The sequence below is a fragment of the Ambystoma mexicanum genome, chromosome 5q (assembly GCF_040938575.1).
Source record: "Ambystoma mexicanum isolate Mex_15411 chromosome 5q, UKY_AmexF1_1, whole genome shotgun sequence".
Lineage (NCBI taxonomy): Eukaryota > Metazoa > Chordata > Amphibia > Caudata > Ambystomatidae > Ambystoma > Ambystoma mexicanum.
The window spans coordinates 619,193,066-619,213,454 of record NC_090933.1 but is presented as its reverse complement, the minus strand read 5'-3'; the positions used below and the strand labels follow the sequence as shown (position 1 = coordinate 619,213,454).

The following is a 20,389-nucleotide window of genomic DNA, read 5'->3' as shown; positions in this document are numbered from 1 at the left end:
CATTGGTCAATGCGTTGCGAATGAGCATTCTTTGTCCTCTTGATACCAGCTGTAGTATTTCCGAAGTTCCTCCACTGCCACAAGGGCCCTGGTATGTCGGAATCATTCTTCAACAGCCGGCGACAACTGTTAAGTTGCGCATCATCCAAATCAATATCAATTGATCATTCAGATAATCTGTTACCTCTTTACAAGCCATGTACCATTCCAGATTCTATTCAGCTTCTAGCACACCATACATCAGTTTTCGGAGTACCCCCTGAGTAAGCTGACTCAAGGTCCCTATGACATGAAGCTCCCCGATTCATGCCTTTCTGCCTGTAATCTCAGCCCCAGATATGAGCCTGGTGGCCTTCTCCAGTCCATCTAATCGACTCTCTAAATTTGAACCCTTGTATATCCCCCACTTTGCTAGTGCAGTATTAGCCCCACTCCACAGTCTATCCAATACTTCCCTTATCTGCCATCCTTCCAACATCTTGTTGCTGCACTGATAGGATGCCGGCATCCTGAGTACAATTCTGATAACGGGTGGCTTGTTTCTGTTGATTATGCTGAATCATCCTGCATGTGTGGTTCTCTAAACTATTTGTTAAATAACACTGACCTTCTGTGGAATTCGAACACACCTTCACAGACCTGGTACTATGTAAGGAACTCATGGTGGCAACAAGTAAGACAGAGACAAGTGATCACAGTTCAAGGGTGTTTATTGAACAATTAATTATGTATACAGGGTGGAAAAACACCTTATCTAAACCTAAAACTAAGATGGGAACAAGCATCAACAATCAAATGAAAATGAGGCGGTCCTAGTGGCGTTGTGTCAAACCAAAAAGGGTCTATACTAAGAAACCTATTGCCAAACCTTCCAACTAATACAAAAAGGATGTGGGATAGTTTTCAAGAAAAGAAAGACGTGTTCTCAAATAATATGTCAGAATGCAATATCCTGGGGTCTTCCTTCCCCACGTTTTGAGCACATGGTAATGTTGGATATTGGAGCACAGCATTCTCTCGAGCTTTCCCCCTGCACGAGATGACAGTTCCGTTCCAGCTATCAGGGCCGTCGATGGCCAAGTTTTGTTTCACTTGAAAGTCTCTTTCCTTCGAGGACCTGACGTATTCAAAGAACAAACCAATTAAACAGTCTCTTTTAGATGGGCCTTGGGTGGCAACTTTCACCCCGGGATTCCCCTCTTCTGGGAGCAAATCCCATGAAAGTTCCTTAATGATATCAGGATCCCGGATAGCTACGTTCTATCGCTTTCAAGGGCCTGTCATGTTCCAAAAGAATCCTTTGCCTTCTCTCTCCCCATGACTCCATTTCTTCTTCGCTCTCTCATCTTGGCTGGCTTCCTTTCTACTCTCAACTTAAATTCAACTTCCTTTGTCTCGTCTTTAAATCTCTTCATGATCTCGCCCCCTCCCTACCTTTCCTCTCTCCCCTCATTCTACTCTCCCTCTCGCCCCCTCCGATCTGCTGATCTCTTCCTTCTTACTGTTCCCCCGCCCCCTTGTGCTCCTTCCTGCTTTCGATCCTTCAAGCTTCTTGCCCCCCTACACTGGAACTCTCTCCCTCTCTCAATCTGCTCCATTTCCTCATACCCCTCCTTCCGCTCCTCCTTGAAATCTCACCTTCTCCTTTCCCCGTCCTGTTAGCATCTTCTCTTCTCCCTTACTCTTCCTCTGTTGTATTTCTCTTTTACTATCCTTTGCAAATTGTACTGTATATTGTTTTGATGGTTTGTCTCATGTTTTGCATTTAAGCTTCCACTTATTCCATATATCCAGTTGTTGTAATGTAAATCACTTTGGAGTAAAGCGCTCTATAAATGTAATAAATACAAATACAAAAGAAAGTTCATACAAAAAGTTCCTTTAACAAATGAAAGTTGATTTCCTTGTTCTACTTAGGGTGAGGATTGTTCACCCCTGGGTCCCCCTCTTCTGGGCACTGACTCCTCTCGAATCGTAGCCTCCCTTCTTCACAAATCTTAATGTCTTTTAAACAGTTCCAATGAACATCCCTCGACCAGGTTCACTTTTCTCAACACACTGTTTCTTGGGACTTTAGACTTTGCCCCTCTTCTCTGGCATCCCTCGGTTGGGTGCACTCTTGCCGTCTCACTATTCACTTTTGCTTTTACTTCTGGCTTTTACTTTTACCAATCTGTGGTGTGACAACTTTTTACCCTTGGATCCTCCTCTGCCGGACTCCGGCCCCTCTCAACTGTTAGCTTCCCTTCACCGGGTTTACTGTGGCTCTCGATTAGGGTGATAGTGGCTCACCCCTGGGTCTCCCTCTTCTGGATGCTGACCCCTTGTTTTCTCTCACTGCGGGATTCACTTCCATTTCTCTCACACAGTTTGTAGATCAACATCTTTCTATTGTATGGGGATTTTGCTTCAATCTCAGTATGACCACTTTGACCTATTTCGGTGGCTCTCCTATGTTCTTCTGGTATCTGTAGTTTCGCTCAGATGGGGATAGACCAGTCTTTGAAGTTAGCACCCATGCAGTGCCGGTTTCCCTCTGCAGCTGGTCTCTCCTTTAACACTTGTTACAGTTCTTTCACAGTTCATTGAACTTGGTTCAAACTTGCCACTTTGCGATTACCAATGAACATAGCCCAGTACTTATCAGTTATCCCCTCGACTCACTGTCTGTGATGAACCGCTTGGCTTTCCTCTTCTTTGGAGTCAAGGCCAGTACCACGGGCATGGGAACTTCTCTTGCTCCTGCTTATCTGCATAGGCTTGCCCTGTGTACATTTGCTGCAAGACACTGGTACTTTTGTTTGTGGTCTTAGGCTCTCTTCCACAAAGGTTCTGCGGGTCTGGGACGAAAAGGGCAAGGTCACTTCACTCCTCGTCACCCTCTCCATTCCTGCTGCCATTCTCCTTCTCTTGAACTGCCGTGCCTGATTAGCCGTCTCGTTGTACTGTCTGCCGTGCTCAACCTGCTCATCCTGTGTTCTCTTGTTCCACCTTTTATCCTTGTGGGGAAAGGAAAGGTCAGTCAGGTGCGTGTGATTCAGGTGAATTGGCTGACTTTGCCTGACGCTGGTATTGGGACATGTCCGGTAAACGGGTCTGGTGTTAGTATGTTGTCTATTGTGTGGCGTGAGAGATTTCGTGTCAGAAAAAGGGAGGTAGTGTTTTTGAATGTCCTACGTGAGAGGATGGGGAAAAGGTGTTGCAGTAAGTGGGATACCGTGTCTCACCCATAGGTGTCCCACTCCCTGAGGACCCCCCCATCCAGGTGATCCTCTCTCACTGGTCCACCCCCAGGAACTGGATCCAATAGCAATGGCTCTGTCCTGGCCACCTGGATGAGTCATGGAGACACCTTCAGGTTTCTTACAACTGTTACGTCCATCCACTATGGTTAAATACCTCTCCAACCATACTTGCCGTCCCTTCTCTTTCCCTATTGTAGCACTGAGATCTTCTATCTCACGATATCCTGGCACTACCACCCAGTGCATTGCCATGGGCAATTTGACCACATTTAGAACCATACTTGCATTACCACCAAGTTCTCTCTGTGTTGTCACTACTGTAGCACTGGTTCACTGTTTATACCAATATATGATCATTTTTATTTCCCCGCCTCATAAAGAGAACAGAGTTACATTAATATATAAAATCAGAGACATGTGACGGTTCCGGATACAATATCATTCATTTTGTGCAGTTACGTAGTAGGTATATTAGTATATTAGTAGCAGTACTCATATCTCTACCTCTAAGGTTAATTTGGAGTTTCCTTGTGGGTTCTTCTATTGGTGAGTTCAAAATATTCACATATTCTTCATCACTCATCCAAATAGGTAGAGCCTCACAGGGAGATGGTACTACCCCCACTGGCACTCGGCAGGCTGTGGTATAAATCCCAACCAAAGATCTACTTCACATTCCCATGATCCATTTAGATTGCAAGTTCCGCCTTGCCACTGTACTTCTTATATCACAGCCAGTCCTTGATATCTGCCAATGTTGCAATAATAGTCAAGGTTTTCATTGCAAATGTAATTTGTACAATAGAATCAGGGTCTCCTAAAACTGCATTAGCATAATCCAGTACACAAAAACAAATCAGCCAGACAATAGCAACTACACTGCAGGGGCTACTGCCTGTTTGCAGTGGCTTACATGCACCCATGTTGGGTGTCCCAGAACCTTCACAGCTGAATTAGAAGTCAGTAGGATCAGATAGGGCCCCTCCAAACTTGGGGCTAAACCAGTCTTTCTCTGGTGGACCTTTATCAGGACACTGTCGCTGGGTTGTAAGGAATGACCTGGAGAGTCTGGTTCCCTTGGCAGAGCAGCTTGAATCTGATTGTGAATGATACTGACAGAGGACATTAGTCTCTTAAAATATTCCAACTATCGATCATCTGATAATTGCAAATTATCTGGTGCACTTTTCACGGGTGGTGATACAGGTAATCTCATAGGTCTTCTATTGAGGATTTCATACGGACTCAACCCACCTTTCCTGGATGATGTGCTTCTCATGCTAAACAGAACAAGAGGAAGGGTTTCTGGCCTCTTCAACCCTGTTTCTTGGCATAGTTTGGCCAATTTATTTGTCAATACTCCATTTTGTCTCTTAACTGCCCCAGCTCATTGACAGTGAGGGAAATGTAAATGATGCTGGATCTTCAAATGGGACAACAGTAGAGCTCCAGTGGTGCAATTGATTAGCGTGTGGTACTTCTACAATGTGGACAACAAGGTTTTGATAATATTATTAACAAAATGTGTTCCCTGATCACTGTTAATACATACCGGTACCCATAATCTAGGCACACATTCCTGAATAAAAATATTTGTGACAGTCAATGCCTTTTGCTTTCTACAAGAGTGTGCCTCCACCCAGCATCCACTATTACCAGTAAGTATTGCCACTGATTACATTTTGGCAGTTGGAGAAAATCAATTTGTAGCCCCACAAATGGGCCACACAGTGGGGTGTGTACCCCATGTCTGATCGGCTCACTCTTACCCACATTATTTTATATAAACATATCAAACATCTTTGACAGTATTCTTGAGCGCCAGTTGTAAGTTCAGGTGCAAACCAGGATTGTCCCACCAGCATTGTCATTCCACCTCTACCAACATGTGCCTGCCCATGATACATTCTTATTAGGTGTGACAATCATATTTTTACCGACAATAACCAACCCTGTTTGTTTCGCCACAGATAGGCCACATGCAACTGGTACCCTTTTCTTATACATTTGTTTTTTTAAGCTATAGGCACATTCTCTTGCATTTGCGCAATGTCCACTAATGTTTTTATATGATGTCCCCTCCTGTACTGCTTACACCGGCAAGATGTACACATCGTTGCCTTCTTGGGTAGCAGCCAATTTGGTTGCAGCATCAGAAAAATCATTTCCACAACTAATAGGATCATCTAGTGCCTGGTGGGCAGCATATTCTATGATAGCAATCCGTTCGGGCAACGTTATAGCATTTATCAATGCTAACGCATATTGAATATTTTTATTTCGTGTCCCGGTTGTAGTCATAAATCCTCTCTGTTTCCAGAGTTGACCAAAGTCGTGGACTATGCAAAAGACTTATATTGAATCAGTATAAATATTACCAGATTGCTGAGCCACCGCTCAACAGGCTTTCATGAGTGCCGCTAATTTGGCCACTTGCAATGAAGTTACTTGCAGCAATTTCCTGCTCTCCACTACTTATCCAGGGGCACATACTGCACAACCCAAGACCACTTGACCATTCTGTTTTCTGAAATTTGACCCGTCGACGAAATACACAAAATCTGTGTCTGGCAGTGGTACATCAGAGAGGTCTGCCCAGGTCATTACCAGGCAATCTGTCACTGACAAACGGTCGTGTGGGATTGAATCGTGTGGCAACCCTTATAATGATATTGGTAACAATGACGCTGGGTTTAAGACTGAACAGTGAGTTAACATGATATTTGAAGAATTTAACAGCAGCATTTCATATTTGCTGGCCCTCGAAACTGACATGTGCTGCGTTTTTGTTTTCAATAATATTGATACTATTGCATGTGCAACGCCACCTCTAACAGTATGCTATGGGTCTGTAATGAATCCCGTGCTCCTGTGTAAAGACCACTAAAGCAAATCCTTTTCTTTCATGGCAATACAAAGCATATACCTGTTTGTGATCCAGTAGTCCTAATGCTACAGCTAATAACCGATTTATTCTTGTGAAAGCCTCTTCCGCCTCTGGTGTTCATTGCAATGGTTCAACAGTATTTAATTGTGTGTAATCTTATAGTGGTTTAGCTATCTCAGCAAGTCCTGAGATCCGTTGCCAGCAGTAACCCACAGTCCCGGGTAAAGCTCACATTTGTGTTATGCTCTGCGGCTTTGGTATGTTGTAAACTGTCTCTTTCCGTGAAGGGGATATCATTCGACATCCCTTCATGATGTCATGTCCCAAATAGTGTAACATAAGGACGCATAACTGTAACTTCTTGTTGAATGCGTCGTGTCCTTTCCCTGCCAATGCTGTTAATAGGACTTTAGTATCTTCTTTACATGCCTCATATGATGGAATGGCGATTAACAAATCATCAACATATTTTATGAACACAGTTTTTCCTGGTAACTTTATGTCATCTAGCTCTTTCTTTAACTGTTGTGACAAGAGGGTTGGGGACTCTGTATATCCCTGGGGCAAACAGGCCCCATGTACTGGACCCCCATGCAAAAACATAAATAAATAATGACTCTTCTTATGCATGGCAACGCAAAAGAAAGCTGAGCATAAATCGACTACTGTGAAATGTGTGGTGTCTGGTGGAATACATGACAATATGGTCTCTGGGTTTGGCACCATGGGAAAGGAAGGTATCAACCGGGCATTCAAAGCACGTAGGTTCTGTATAAAACGATATACATCCTTCCCAGGTTTCTTCACAAGAAAAGTAGGAGTATTGTATATGCTGCTGGTCAGATCAATTATTTACTGTTTAAAAAATGATTTGATTACTGCAGTTATTCCTTCCTCTACATCAGATTTCAAGGGATACTGAGGTGTACAGGGCAACCATTTAAAATGATCTACTTTTATCTTTAATGATTCTGCTGTGTGTATATGTCATACTTCATTGTCGTGGGTGGCCCACAAACACCCTGGTATTGAATCAATCAGCACTCGTATGTCCTCTCTCTAACCATTGTTTCTCTACCTCTGTTATTCCTCCTTCTGTGTCTCACCTTAGTGAGGCCATCATAGTCACTGCACTGTCACTTAGGAACACCCTGTCCGTAGTGCAGTATATAGTGCTTCTCATCTTGCACAGCAAATCTCTTCCTAACAAATACATGGGAGAAGTGGGACTTCAAAGAAATAAAGAAATGTGTATTGGTCGGTAATGGGCCCCAATGTGACAGAGAGTGGTTCTGTCAACTGGTGTATGACAGTGGTATTCGATATTCCTACCACTCTTACTGTCCCCCCAGATATGGGGACATGTGAAAATTATTCATTCGTAAAGTGGATCGGTTTACACCCATTTCTACCAGACATGGTACTGCATGGTATTGGTATTCCCTGAACCTGGCACTGTACATACAGATCCTCCTGGCCAACTGGTAACATCAGTGCTTCCAGAGTCCCTTACCCTTCTGATTGTCAATACCCAATCAGAGGTTCTCCCTTCGGTGTCCCTGAGATAAAAGGATTGTAGTTCGTATTTGGGAACTGGGACATCCGGCTCATGGGCATGGTCAGTCCTTGGACCTGTCCTCCCTGTGGTTGCATGTGTGTGTTACCTGAGCCAGTTCCCCCTGGCATTTGTTGTTTTACTTGTGGTCTGAATGGACGCTCATTTTTTCCAATGACTCTCTTACTTACAATAATTGCAAATCAATGCGTTTGGTACCATAGCTCCAGGAGCCTACTGATTTTCCAAATCCTCTGCCCCTGATAGCTGTCTTCCCCATGCTTTTTTCACGTCAGTCAAACAGTCCCTGTTCTCTCAGTTGCTGTGGCTGCCTCCTGTATTCCCCCCTTTTTTTCTGTTATGCATGTGGGGCCATTTGACCTCTGCCTCTAGGACAGCCTTCTCTTTGGGCTTGATTCCCCTGAATATTTTCTGTTCCCTGCTGCTGTCCCCGAACCTGTCCCTTTAGACTCTGCATCTGTAATGTCATAGGTTTATTATCAAATGTCTCCTTTCTTTGATCTTGGCAAGTGGCGGAATGATTTGCCACCGCCAATGGCTTAGTCTGCCATCTTAAGCACTTGTTCTTAAGCTGCACCTGTATTTTCGGTAGCAATCCCACAACAAAAGAGTTGAATATAACCTCTTGCCCTGTATCTTCGGGTTTGGTAATACCTGAGTACTGAGTGAACACTACCTTCTAAATAGTCAGTGGGTGATTCACCTGTTTATCATTCAATATTGTGCACAATCAGTTCTTCTAGGGCACACCTCTGCAACCAGTGTTCACTACCCTATTCCTTGCCTTCATCAGGGTGTACCCTGTACCTGGATCGACGACTTGCTAACCCGCCCATTCTGTTAATCATTGTTTTTCCTCCAATGGCATCACTAGTGTCATAAGTTGATTTATGTCTGCCCACAATGAGTTATAACATTGCATTATTGTCTACAATTCCTCCACATATTGTTGTGGAATTCTTCAGCTAATGTCCTATGGTCTCCCGGTGTCCATGGTACATGGACTATCATTATTGCCTGTGGATTTTCTCCATCTCCCTTACAGCTGGCAATGTCTGAGTTGAGCTTCAAATGTATGTGAATGTCTTCCATATATCGTCCTTCTCCTTTTTACTGAGGGATTGTATGCTGGTGGATATCCCATGAGCGATGGTGCTCCACTGAGTCCCCGTCCACTCGCCCCAGGTGTTTCTGATGCTGTTGGTACTATCAGGGAATTCTCCTCTAAAGTTGGCCCTACTCCAAATTGTCATCTCTCCAGGTTGGAAAAAAAATCAAGTTTGGCTTCTGGTGTCTCACTATCCTGATCCTCTGCTTTATCAGCATCCATCGGTCCCTCGTTTTCTAATATCTGTGGGCGCATTTGTCCACCTTCTAAAGCTCTCCTATCCATTAAAAATGTTATTTGACTTCGCAATCGGTCATTACTCTCTCTTAATCCCCTTACTTTACCATCATCTCTTCTAGCTGTGGCCTCTTCCAACCATGCGGCGAGCGCTCCCCATTTTACTGCTGGTATTTTCGTACCTTCCTTTTCCAATGCCCTTTTTAGGGCTGCTAGTTTATCCAAGTTAAACGTTCTGTCAGTCAGGAACTGAATCTGTCAAATAATGCCATGAATCCCAAAAATCACAAGACAAACTGTTAGACTGTGAGAATATATTTTATAGGATGATATATTTTATTTAGTGGGCGGGTGATCCCTTTTGGGTCTTCCTCCGCCTCCTTTGATGTTTGCCCATCGTACCTTCCCTATTTAAAATTTTATTATTATTATTATTATTATTATTGTATTTATTGAGCACAGACCTAGATTTGAGAAGCAAGGGAGAGGTATACACCAATACAGATGGAAGAGCTGATACCAAGCGGTCTGAGTTTTCTTAGCTATGAGTGTCTTGAAGGAGAGGTGTTTGTCCATGTGAAACCCGAGGGACTTGGTGCAGGAGGTGAGCTTGGGGGAGAGGCCCTCAGAGTTTATGGTTCATAGCCAGGTCTGTATGTCTGGGTGTTCGGTGTTATTGGTGAGAAGTAGGAATTCAGTCTTGGAGGGGATGTGCTTCAAGTATGCACTGGACATCCAAGACTGGATCAGCTAGAGCAGGTTTTGAGCGTATGGATGTCCTTGACAGAGTCGATCTGGAGATATAGCTGTGTGTCTGCGTATTATTGGATGAGGATGTCGTGTGTAGCTAGGGGGGCTCCCAGAGGCTCTGTGTGTAGATGGAAGATCACTGGGGAGAGGATGAAACCCTGCAGGACTCCACATGTGACGGGTAGCATTGGTGATCTAGAGGAGTCCATCTGAGAAAACTGCTTGCAGTTGGCGAGGGAGGACTTGAACCAGCTTAGGACAAAGTTGCTGATGTCCATAAGCGCCTGGTGGTCTACTGGTGGTCTACTGTGTCAAAAGCGGCCGAGAGGTTGAGTATAACCAGGAGGCAGGGGTGGCAGTCATCAAGGTAGTTGAGGGCGTTAACCAACTGTATGGTTGCTGTCTCCGAGCTACATCTGGGTCTGAATCCGGATTGGTAGGTTTGAAGAAGATTGTTGGTGTCAATGTGTTGCTGCAGTTGTGTGGCTACCGCTTTCTCCATGATCTCACCTAGGAAGGGAAGATGGCTGATGGGGCGATAGTTACCTAGATTGTCGGGATCCAGAGTGTGTTTCTTTAGTAGATGGATGTTTTTTCCTGTTTTTAGGGTCGATGGGAAGATGCCCTGAGTTAGGGAGCTGTTGATGATCTCCAGGTAGGGAAGGAGAACTTGTGTGGGGAGAGTGTTGAAGATGGATGGTGGGAGGATTTCATCTGTATACAATTTGGCTTTGAGAGCTTACTTTCACTCCTCATTTGCCCCATTACATAGGTGCCCTTGCTGCACTCCTTTGCGGTTCAGAGAGGGAAAATAGATCAATAACTGAAGACACTGCAGAGTGGCCTTCATAGGAATGAGGGTGCTCACCATGCACTCATTCACCTGTACCTATTTATTGATGGGATTTGCCCTTTCCCCTGACCTATTACTTTAACCTATACCCATGCATTGTACCAGGCTTAGTTGCTAACCTTGATATTTTGTTATGTTAGGCTCTGGGTAAAAAATAGATAACACCAAAATAATCACAGTAATAACACATGCAAACACTACTAACAATGCTCCATACCTTGCCTAGAATCTCTATCCCATTTCAGCATATCCTCTAAATACATCCCATCCCATGTTGTCCATTCCCTGGTCCCAAGCTGGACCCTCGATTCCCTGTGTGGCTTTGCATGCACTCTCACCGGCCAGATCTCCTCCTCCGGAAGCCCGCTATGGAGATTTTCAAGTAGGTCTCCTACCTTTTCGTGATGAGCACTCGTGGTGGCATCCGGAAGGAGGCCCTCGGCGTCCGGTGGTCTGCAGAGTTGTGTGACAGGTTGTGGGCAGTAACTATGAACATAAAATTCAGACAAAAGGACTCAGGAGTCGTATCAGAAATGGACAAAGCAAAACTACATTTATTGACAGGTTGCAAATAGTATAAACAGATAGCTTCATATCAACCCACTGCCCAAACTCATGTCTTCCCTTACATCCCCTCATGGCCCTGTCGCCTTACATGGGTCGTACATCTGTTTAGGTAGCCCCTCCCCCCTTTTAACAAAATAGAACACATTGTAAACAATCGTATTTCGTCTTCGATTTCTGTCTATCCTCCTGCGACAGCGTGGTTCTTCACCTGCGGGTCAGTTTCTCTAATCTGATGATATCCAATTTTATCCTCCTTAGGTGAAGGGTGTGGCGACGCCCCTTGACGCATATCCGGTATAGAATGCTACCCCATTGTCCAAGCAGGTTTAGGCCAGAACAATCCAACATGGAGGTACAGGTGGTCTTCACCCCGTGCCCCCGAAAGCTTCCAAAAGCGCTGCCTCAACCGTCCTTTAGAGCATGTCCGTTTTTGAAGACGCTGTCGGGTGCAAGCATTACCAACAGCCAATAGGCGGGGATATCTCTATCCAATGTCTGTGTGAAAAGAAGAAAGAATAACAAACGTCTTGGGCGCATACATAATTATAATACTGTATGTATAGACTACTGTTCCCCGATATCTCTCATACAATGGTTTATTTCTCCCTTATGGTCATAGTCATCCAATAGCCTTCATGGCAACATTTTACCATACAAATCAAATCCCCCCTCCCTCGGGGGCCATCAGTGTTAACATGATCATGCCAGATCTAAATACTCAAGTTTGGTGAAATTTCTCATGCCCAAAATAATGCCTCAATAAAGCATGTTTTCTGAAACACAAACTGCAAAATGAAAAATATTGTGGCAATAAGACCCGAGGAGGCAGGCCAATACCGCCCCAGGAGGCAGTAGTTACAGGCCTTAGCATAGCGAGGGCCTTAACGAAGCCCCGGGGGCATTACCTGGGGCGGTATTGGCCCGCCACCGAGGGTCTTATGGTCTTATAGCCATTAGTACCCCGGCCCGTTAGACCGGGGTAATAATGGCATTTTTTTCTGTTTTGCCACGTTTCGAAACAGAAAAACAAAAGAGAAAAAAAATGCCCGCCGGGAAAGGGAAAATGTAGTCCGTTTTCACTTTCCATGGCGGCCATCGGGAGTGGACGAGCTGGGAACAGAAGTGTTTCCAGCGCGTTTGCTCCCAAAAAAAGAAGAAAAAAAGAAGGTAAGTGGGGTTAGGAAGGCAGGGAGGGGATAGTTTGCGGGAGGGGGGGTAGAGGAAAAATAAACTTTCCTGAGTCCCCAGCAGGGGATGAAGGCAGCCTCAAGCCATGGGGAGGCTCGGAGTGGGGATTGCCCCATTTCGAGCCTCCTCATTGGCTAAGGGGCTGCCACGCCCCTCGCCGGGAACAGAGTACCCAGCACATGCGGGACACACTAAAGTAGACGGGAATACCGTGTGGTATGGCTCGGAAAAGAGCCAATTCACACGTAGTATTCCCGGTGTACAGCGCGCGCCGGGTACTATTTAGCCACATGCACAAGATGATCTGCAATACCCAATGTGCATTACGGCCACCATACATGTACAGTAGGGCAGAAGGGGCACAACTAAATCAAAACTATGCCTCAAAATAAAAGCTTGCATGAAACACATACAATGAGTAAGGCCACTGTTCTTGAGCAATATGGTAGGACGGATCAAACGAAGTGAAAAGTATACAGCAAAATGAAAAACATACCACAAAATGCACAAAACATTTACACACACACACACATTCTCATGCAAAGTAAGATGAAGAATACAGCACGCATTGCATAAAAACAGTTTAATTCCCCCAGCACACACCTATTCATTCATGCGCACTAGAGCCTGAGGACAGATTTAAATAAAGACTATACAGCGCAATGCACAAAAACATCTGTAGCCCCAACACTCACAAGGAAACACACACAAGGGAATACAAAAAATAAACTTATTTCATAGCATATACAGCATAGCATATACAGGCACACACATCAAAACATCCCTAAAAGTCAAACCCCTTTCACTGTATGTTCAACAAACCACATATACGAGCATTATTCTCACACAACAACAAAACAATCATTAGATCCTTGCCACTTGAAACAAATCTGTCAACCTGTCTACATAACTCACAAACAAACGATATAATACAGTCTATTAGACAAACAAATCAGTGGAGGAAAATGTTTTTAAAAAGTTAAGATTACTAACAAAAAACGTTTAGGGAGGCAATTCTCAAAATACTTTATGGTGCAAGTAATGAGAAGTACTAGGTCAAAAAAAGTTTGGCCCGCTCCACAAGGGGCATCTCAAGGGAGGCATCATAGATTGACAACATTTTAAAATGCCCTGTTTGACCCCTATTGCGCATTTGCACAAATAAGGGGCGTTTCTGTGCACTTTAAAGTGCATCCCGAGTTCACAAAAGTGCTGCGATTTCAAATGTGCAGAAAAGAAAAACATTCCCCTGGGACTTTAGAGCAGTCGCATGTGGATGCACAGTGCTTAACAGCGTCATCTCTGACACGCTGCTACCCCGCGTGCATTCCTATCGCCAAACACCAAGCAGGGATAGAAATGCTTTTCTGTTTTTCCGTGCATTTTACAATGATGGCCGCTTGACATATGACAGCCAACGCCTGTTGGTGGAATGACTACAGAAAATGAAGCCATTATATCAGACATAATATGACCTTTGTCTGTTGAATAGCGACCTTTCCGCAAAGGCTTTGGCGAGATGTGTCCTTTATCTATTTTTTTTCCAAAGTTAAAATATAATAGAAATGAAAACCTTGGAAGTGAGTTAATATCGGCCTGTTTGAGAACATGAATTCACTTGAGGCAGCTACTACAGCCTATTAACATCTGAGGGCCAAGGAATTTCGCCAAGGGCACAAAGTTAAGAGATTACCCTTGATGAATAGGTTCCATTGGAACTGCTTTCAATTGCTCGTTAGGCACGAACTCGGAGCATTACTCCGTGGAAATCGTGCAATAACATGCTTTAATAACCTGATTCAGCCCGGTGACATATGGCAGATAGGACGCTGTTTTGTTTTGGGGTTTTCTTTTACACTGAAGAGTAATGATTGATTTTCACCTATTGATTCGTTAGAGCAACAGCTTTAAAGTGGAAAGCGATTACTTATACTCGGCCTGATGGCTTCCTGGACGGCAGCCATTTCAGCCGGCTTTGTGCTTGGATTGCAATGCTGCTCTACTCCAAGTACGGATGGCATTTCAAACAAACATTACAAAAGTGCTTTTCTAGAATATTTTTGGGAATTCCTGACAAAAGCATGGCATACTGAAATAAACATCTTGCTACATATAACAAGCTGTTCTAAATTGTCCGACCTGCTCAGCATGTGCCTCTGCGTATTATGTTTCATGCTGTTAATGCTACTCTGCGGGCTCTTGTAAACACAATGGAACACTGCCAGAACCGCTCAGCCTCAGCAGACACATAGGCGCATGCGCCATTTAGGTGTATGGCATTCCCGTAAGTAATAATAAGTGTTGCAAAACTCAGCTGCCAGTTTAAGGAAACATTGTTTTAAGGTCCATACATTACACGTGCAGTGCCAAACTTTCTATACAAAAACTGATGGGAGATTAGATGCTATTAACTCGGCGTGCATTCCCTATTTGGTTCCAGCTCTAGTTTGTGATCCCAATCCATTAAGCATTTTCCAGGGCCTAACCACGTTATATCTACACTCCAGGGTAAGTGGCTGTTTTCCTCATTTTTCCTAAAATAGTTAGTTATTCTAGTGACTATGCCACTTTTGTAACCCTGTGTTAATTCACTGAAGGATATGTAACCAAGAGGCGTTAGTGCGAGACACTCACTGTTAGGAACCGTTAAGCACAATGTTGTATTCATACCACGTCACTGTGTACGTCGGGACGTGGGATTACACGGCGTGTTGTCAAGACTTCTGGCAGGAAGCCGGCAGAAACTCACGGTGATGTGCTTATTTCCCCACCATTGTCCCTCGCCCCACAAACACATGGGTCAGGAACCATTAGGAACGCACGGTTCCCAAATCCACACTTGTATTGTGAATACGCAGAATGGCCCACGCAGGATAAAAAAACTAAATAAAGGCAGAAACATACAAGAGCTCCACAGTGCGGCACCAGCACCAAGTGGACCCACTGGCTCCACAATCTCGCTGGAAGCAGCTCCACATTCGAGACGAGCAGCATTACATACCCCACAACACTGGCACAGGACGCTGGGGTAAGGAAACCTGCGTTACTATTTTAAAATATGTCTGCCTCACCAGCCCCAGCCACACCAGTCAGGCTGGCACCAGCGTTCAGCCCGAGCCCCCTAGCACTTGGACAGGGCGGCCTGGGAATGGTTATGGCCATGTTTGACCCATACACGGACATCTCTTCATTGGGACCTAGATGGGCCTTGTGGATCCAAAAGTTTGAGATGGTTATAGATTGCAGGAATATGGCACGCAGACGAAGATGCAGTCCCACTTACCGCTGAACATGGAAGACGACACACTTCACATTTTTAACTGACTACCAAGTGGGGATGACACAGATGACTAGAAGGCAAGAAAAGATACCCTCACCAATCATTTTATGCCCCAACTTACCCCTGGACTACGAAATATTCAACTTTTGTACAATGGTACAAAATCAATCGGAAACACTCGACACATATCATACGCGATTGCACCAACTAGCTCTGTCCTGCAACTTCAAAGACACCGATAGGGAGATCATTTGCCAAATCATCAATGGCATGCAGTAGGAGAAGCTATGAAGAATAATACTGAGTGAAAAATAAGGCATCTCACTGCCACGCATACTTGAATTTGGTCGGCAAAGAGAGCTCTGCCACGGCAGGGCAGCCCACATGAATACAACTTTGCGGATTTTGCATCAATCACCAACTGTCCACAACCCATAGGGGATGACAGAGAGACGAACCATACCCCCACGTGGTGTCCAAGGATACCAGGCATGAACGACTGTGGCTGGTGCGGAAGGCATTGCCATGGCAAACTAAACTGCCTAGCCTAGTCACAGTACTGCATGCAGCGCATGTGGCCACTTCGATCACTATGCCGATTGTCAGAACCACCTGCGATCCAACGCCCATCAGCCCTGAGGCCGCATCAAGGAAAAAGAAACAGGCCAAAGCATGGCAAGTCGAGGCCAAGAACAACTCATTGTTGGATGAATCTGAAGGCGAGGATGGCAGAACGGCAGCAACATCGAAGCACAGCGTCCAGGGAAAAGAAAAGGTAAAGTCCACCTGAAATCTGCGCTAGAGCAAGGAGGGATACAAGCAAAGAAAAAGAGAAGACCCCAATGCCTCATACAAGTGGATGAGCAGGACACAACAATGACCATCGACACCAGAGCCTCGGTAAACGTCATGCCACTCAAGACACTACAACGGATGAACCCTCAACTGATGCCGAAAAACACCAGAATGCTAGAATACGCATGTGACACTAGGAAACCCTTATACCATTGTAGGGCGATTTCGCACAACACTCAGTAGAAAGGGAGGTGCACAAATCCTGTCGATATATGTTGTTGACCAGCTTAGAGTGCTTCCTCAGCTGGAGTTCAGCAGAGGATTTAGGTTAAATACAATTCATCTGCGATGTCACTGACATCAACGACATGTAAAACTTGCTAGCAAAACACAGCAAGATACTTCATGGGATCGCATGTCTCAAAAACAAGGGGGTCAAGTTACACATTAACACAACCATACAGCCCCAGGCGGTGCAACATCGAAGAACATCGTTCCACATGCGAGACCTGGTCGCAAAGGAATTGAGTGAGTTGGAAAGGGCTGGAATAATCGAGGAAGTAACAGGGCTCACGCCTTGGGTCTCCCCTATGATTGGGACCAAAAAGCTCAAACAACCAGGAAAAATACAAACGCTGCTATCATCTAGGAGAGACACATCACCCAAACACTGGACAAGATCATTGCAGACCTCACAGGTTTCACATTTTGTTTCAAAGACCGACCTAAACTCAGATTACCACCAGCTAAAGCTACATAAGGACTCAAGATACATTACAACATTCTCAACGCACCTAGGATTGAGGAGATACAAAAGACTAAACTTCGGCATCTCCTCGGTGGCTGAAGTGTTCCAGCAAATAATACACACCGTCCTACAGGGTCTCCCGGGCATCTTAAATGTCAGCAATGGCATTCTTATCCATGCAGAAAACAGAGTGGAGCACATGCACTGGCAGCAGTCCTCAACCGACTAGACAAAGCCAACCTAACCATCCACAAGGAAAAGCGCAAGTTTCTCAGGGAAAAGCTGACCTTCTTCGCTATGTGTTTAACAGTAAGGGTGTGCCAGCAGACCCCCTCAACGCACAGAAGTGCACTGTTTTTTAGGAATGGCAATGTGCTGTGGGAGGTTTATAAACAACCTGACCATGACTTCAGAATCACTGTGAGCCCTGAACAAAGCAGCCGTTAATTGGGAATGGAGCAAATACTGTCAAGAAGCTTTGCAGTGCATCAAAGAGTACATATCTGCCCGCACCACTATGGCATACTATGACACCCGCCTACAGACAGAACTATATGTTGATGAAAGCCCAGTCAGACTAGGAGCTTTTTGGTGTAAAACTCCCTTTGGGGTGGAATACGACCAGTGGGGTATGCATCCCGCACGGAGCAATGTTACTCCCACATCAAGAAGGAGGCCATTGCTGTACTGTGGGGGATGCAGACATTGCCACCTGTACTTGTAAGGACGGAAGTTCATAACATACACAGATCATAACCCGCTAATTCTGATTTTCACATTTCACAGGCTCCGCACCACACTGCCCGGCAAAGATTGGAAAGTGGCTGCTACATTTACAACAATATGTTTTGACCTCATACCCCAAGCAGGAACCAACAGCACCGCCGATTTACTGTCCAGACAACCCCATGCCACAACGGTGGCCGAAGTAACAGAGTCCACACAGACAGAGGAGCACATGTGCCAGATCAGACAAGTCATGAAACCAAAGGCAGTTACTCTGGCTGACATCACGAAAGCAACAAACGCTGACCCATGCAGTGACCTGGTGAAAAATGTGATACTGGCAGGGGGGTAGAATTCCTTTCTGCAGAATAACCACAACCGCACCACAGCAGCAAAGGACTTCCTAGCAGAGGCATTTACGGTTCGCCACAAATTATCCATCACAAGCGAGGGACTCATACTGAGGGACACACGTATCCTAGTACCACTTAGTTCTGGCTCCTAGTGTAGTGCCAACTATCTTAATCTTTATGACAGCTGCATTTTCAGGAGACTTCAAAGTGAAGTTTCAAATGTTTCCTTTCTCACCTCATAACTTTTCTTTCTGTGGAAGGCAGGGGAGTTTCACTTTCAATAACTGCCCCACTACATTCCCACCTCTGGTCAAGTCATCAACAATTCCTTCATTTGGTCTCATCACATTATAGCCATCCTTGGGTAGCCACACTTATGTGACCCCCCCTAACATTACCTCCTTGTGGTACATAATCTGATGCACTGTATGTTATAAGCCAGCACTCACCATTCTCATCACATTTCATCCAGCGTTCATTGTAATTGTGGATATCTGTTGGACATGTAAACAATGCCACATGTTGTCTAGCTGACTGTCACAATGGGTACATGGGACAATAATCTCCATCATCAGTTTGAGTGTACTGATGTACTGTGTCACCCACATTAACCATTATTGTCATTCGCAAGGCCTTTCTTCCAGCCTTTTTACATTGGCTTTTTTGCTATTTTCAAAATGCAAAAAGCCGTTAGGACCTGTACCAGAATTTCCAACAGTAATTTGAATGCATCTGTCAGCCAGGTAGGCATTCCAGAGAATAGATAACTGAACCAGCTATCATCCTCAATGTCCTCCACTTCCTCCTCGATTTTATTGTGCAGCACTTGCGAGGAGTATATGGTCTCTGTCAACGTCCTATTCTCCTCATCATCTGCGGCTGAATACATACAGCAACTTGGCCCTATGTTTGCACACATTCCTCTCTCCATAGCTGTGAGGAGGTGCTGAACATATCTGTTCTGTAGGTTCATCAATCTGACCGCTCTTAACTCCTCCTTAATGGCATTGGAACCTTTCACTTTGGCATTAATAGTTTGTAACAGTTCCCAACTAGTTATCTTGATCCAGTGTGCATTTTCTGCTGCTTGCATGCATTAGAAAAGATGTGAAGAATGTTGTTGTTTTACCAAATAACCTATGCTCCTCTGGTAGTTCATCAAATGTGGCACTGGCCTTCTTGTAAAAATAATCTTTTTGTGCGTTCTATGCCTAGGGATCTTTTCTTCCTGGTTTATGGCATTGAAAGAAAAGTCCCAAAGTCAACCTCACTTTGTGGTATTACCAATGCTGGTGCATTCAGTAATACTATTGAACATATACCTCCCCAGTTGGGTGGTAGCTGCATGTAAATTCTTATACCACAGGCTCACTAATGGTCCATGAGTACATCTGTGCCAACTTTCATACCTGATAAATCCATAATATGTTTGCACCCTTCATTATTACCAAGCTTTACTGGCCCATTATTTCTGAAGCATAATGTTGGTGCTTTTAGTTTGGTTATGTGTAGTGGTCCTGCTTCATCTTCCACCCATGTAAAAAACTTGGGAGTGTGTTTCCATTGTTCATGGCACACTATATCTGCATTTTCTATCATCTCTACTGGTACAGTCAGCATTGCCTCTGATCTGCACCCCATTATTCCATCAACCCATCCTCCCAAGGAGTATACTTTCCCCTTTATTTGCAATTGAGTTATGTCAAAGTAATATGATATGATATAATAGGTTATTTGTAACGCGCTTAATACCCAGAGGTTTCTAAGCGCAGACCCGGGGATCGAACCTGTTTTGCTCCGTGTCATCTTGCTTCCAAGGCGAGCATGTTGCCCCTGAGCTATCCTCCCGAGACAAAGGTATCTCATTTTGCTGGGCATCTCTACACAATAATACTGGGTGATCCACTATTTGGACATCTCCTCTATTTGGGACTCATAACGTATACTTAAGCACTTTACTTTTCGTTCTCATATTTTCCATCATATGTGCCTCTTTTATATAGTTGTCTATGTATGGGAATTCTGATCCTCTGAAATACTTTATCATGGCTGATTGTCCTTGAAACTGTCCTCTTG

General features: G+C 44.6%; 1 long non-coding RNA gene across 1 annotated transcript in view; it reads right to left on the bottom strand.

Annotated features, from left to right (window-relative positions):
- Window positions 1-11,185: 11,185 nt before the first annotated feature.
- LOC138498613 (uncharacterized) overlaps window positions 11,186-20,389 on the bottom strand; it is a 206,348-nt gene continuing 197,144 nt past the window's right edge. Inside the window, exon 2 of the long non-coding RNA XR_011278783.1 lies at window positions 11,186-11,718. This is a non-coding gene — a long non-coding RNA (uncharacterized lncRNA). The remainder of the gene's footprint in view (window positions 11,719-20,389) is intronic.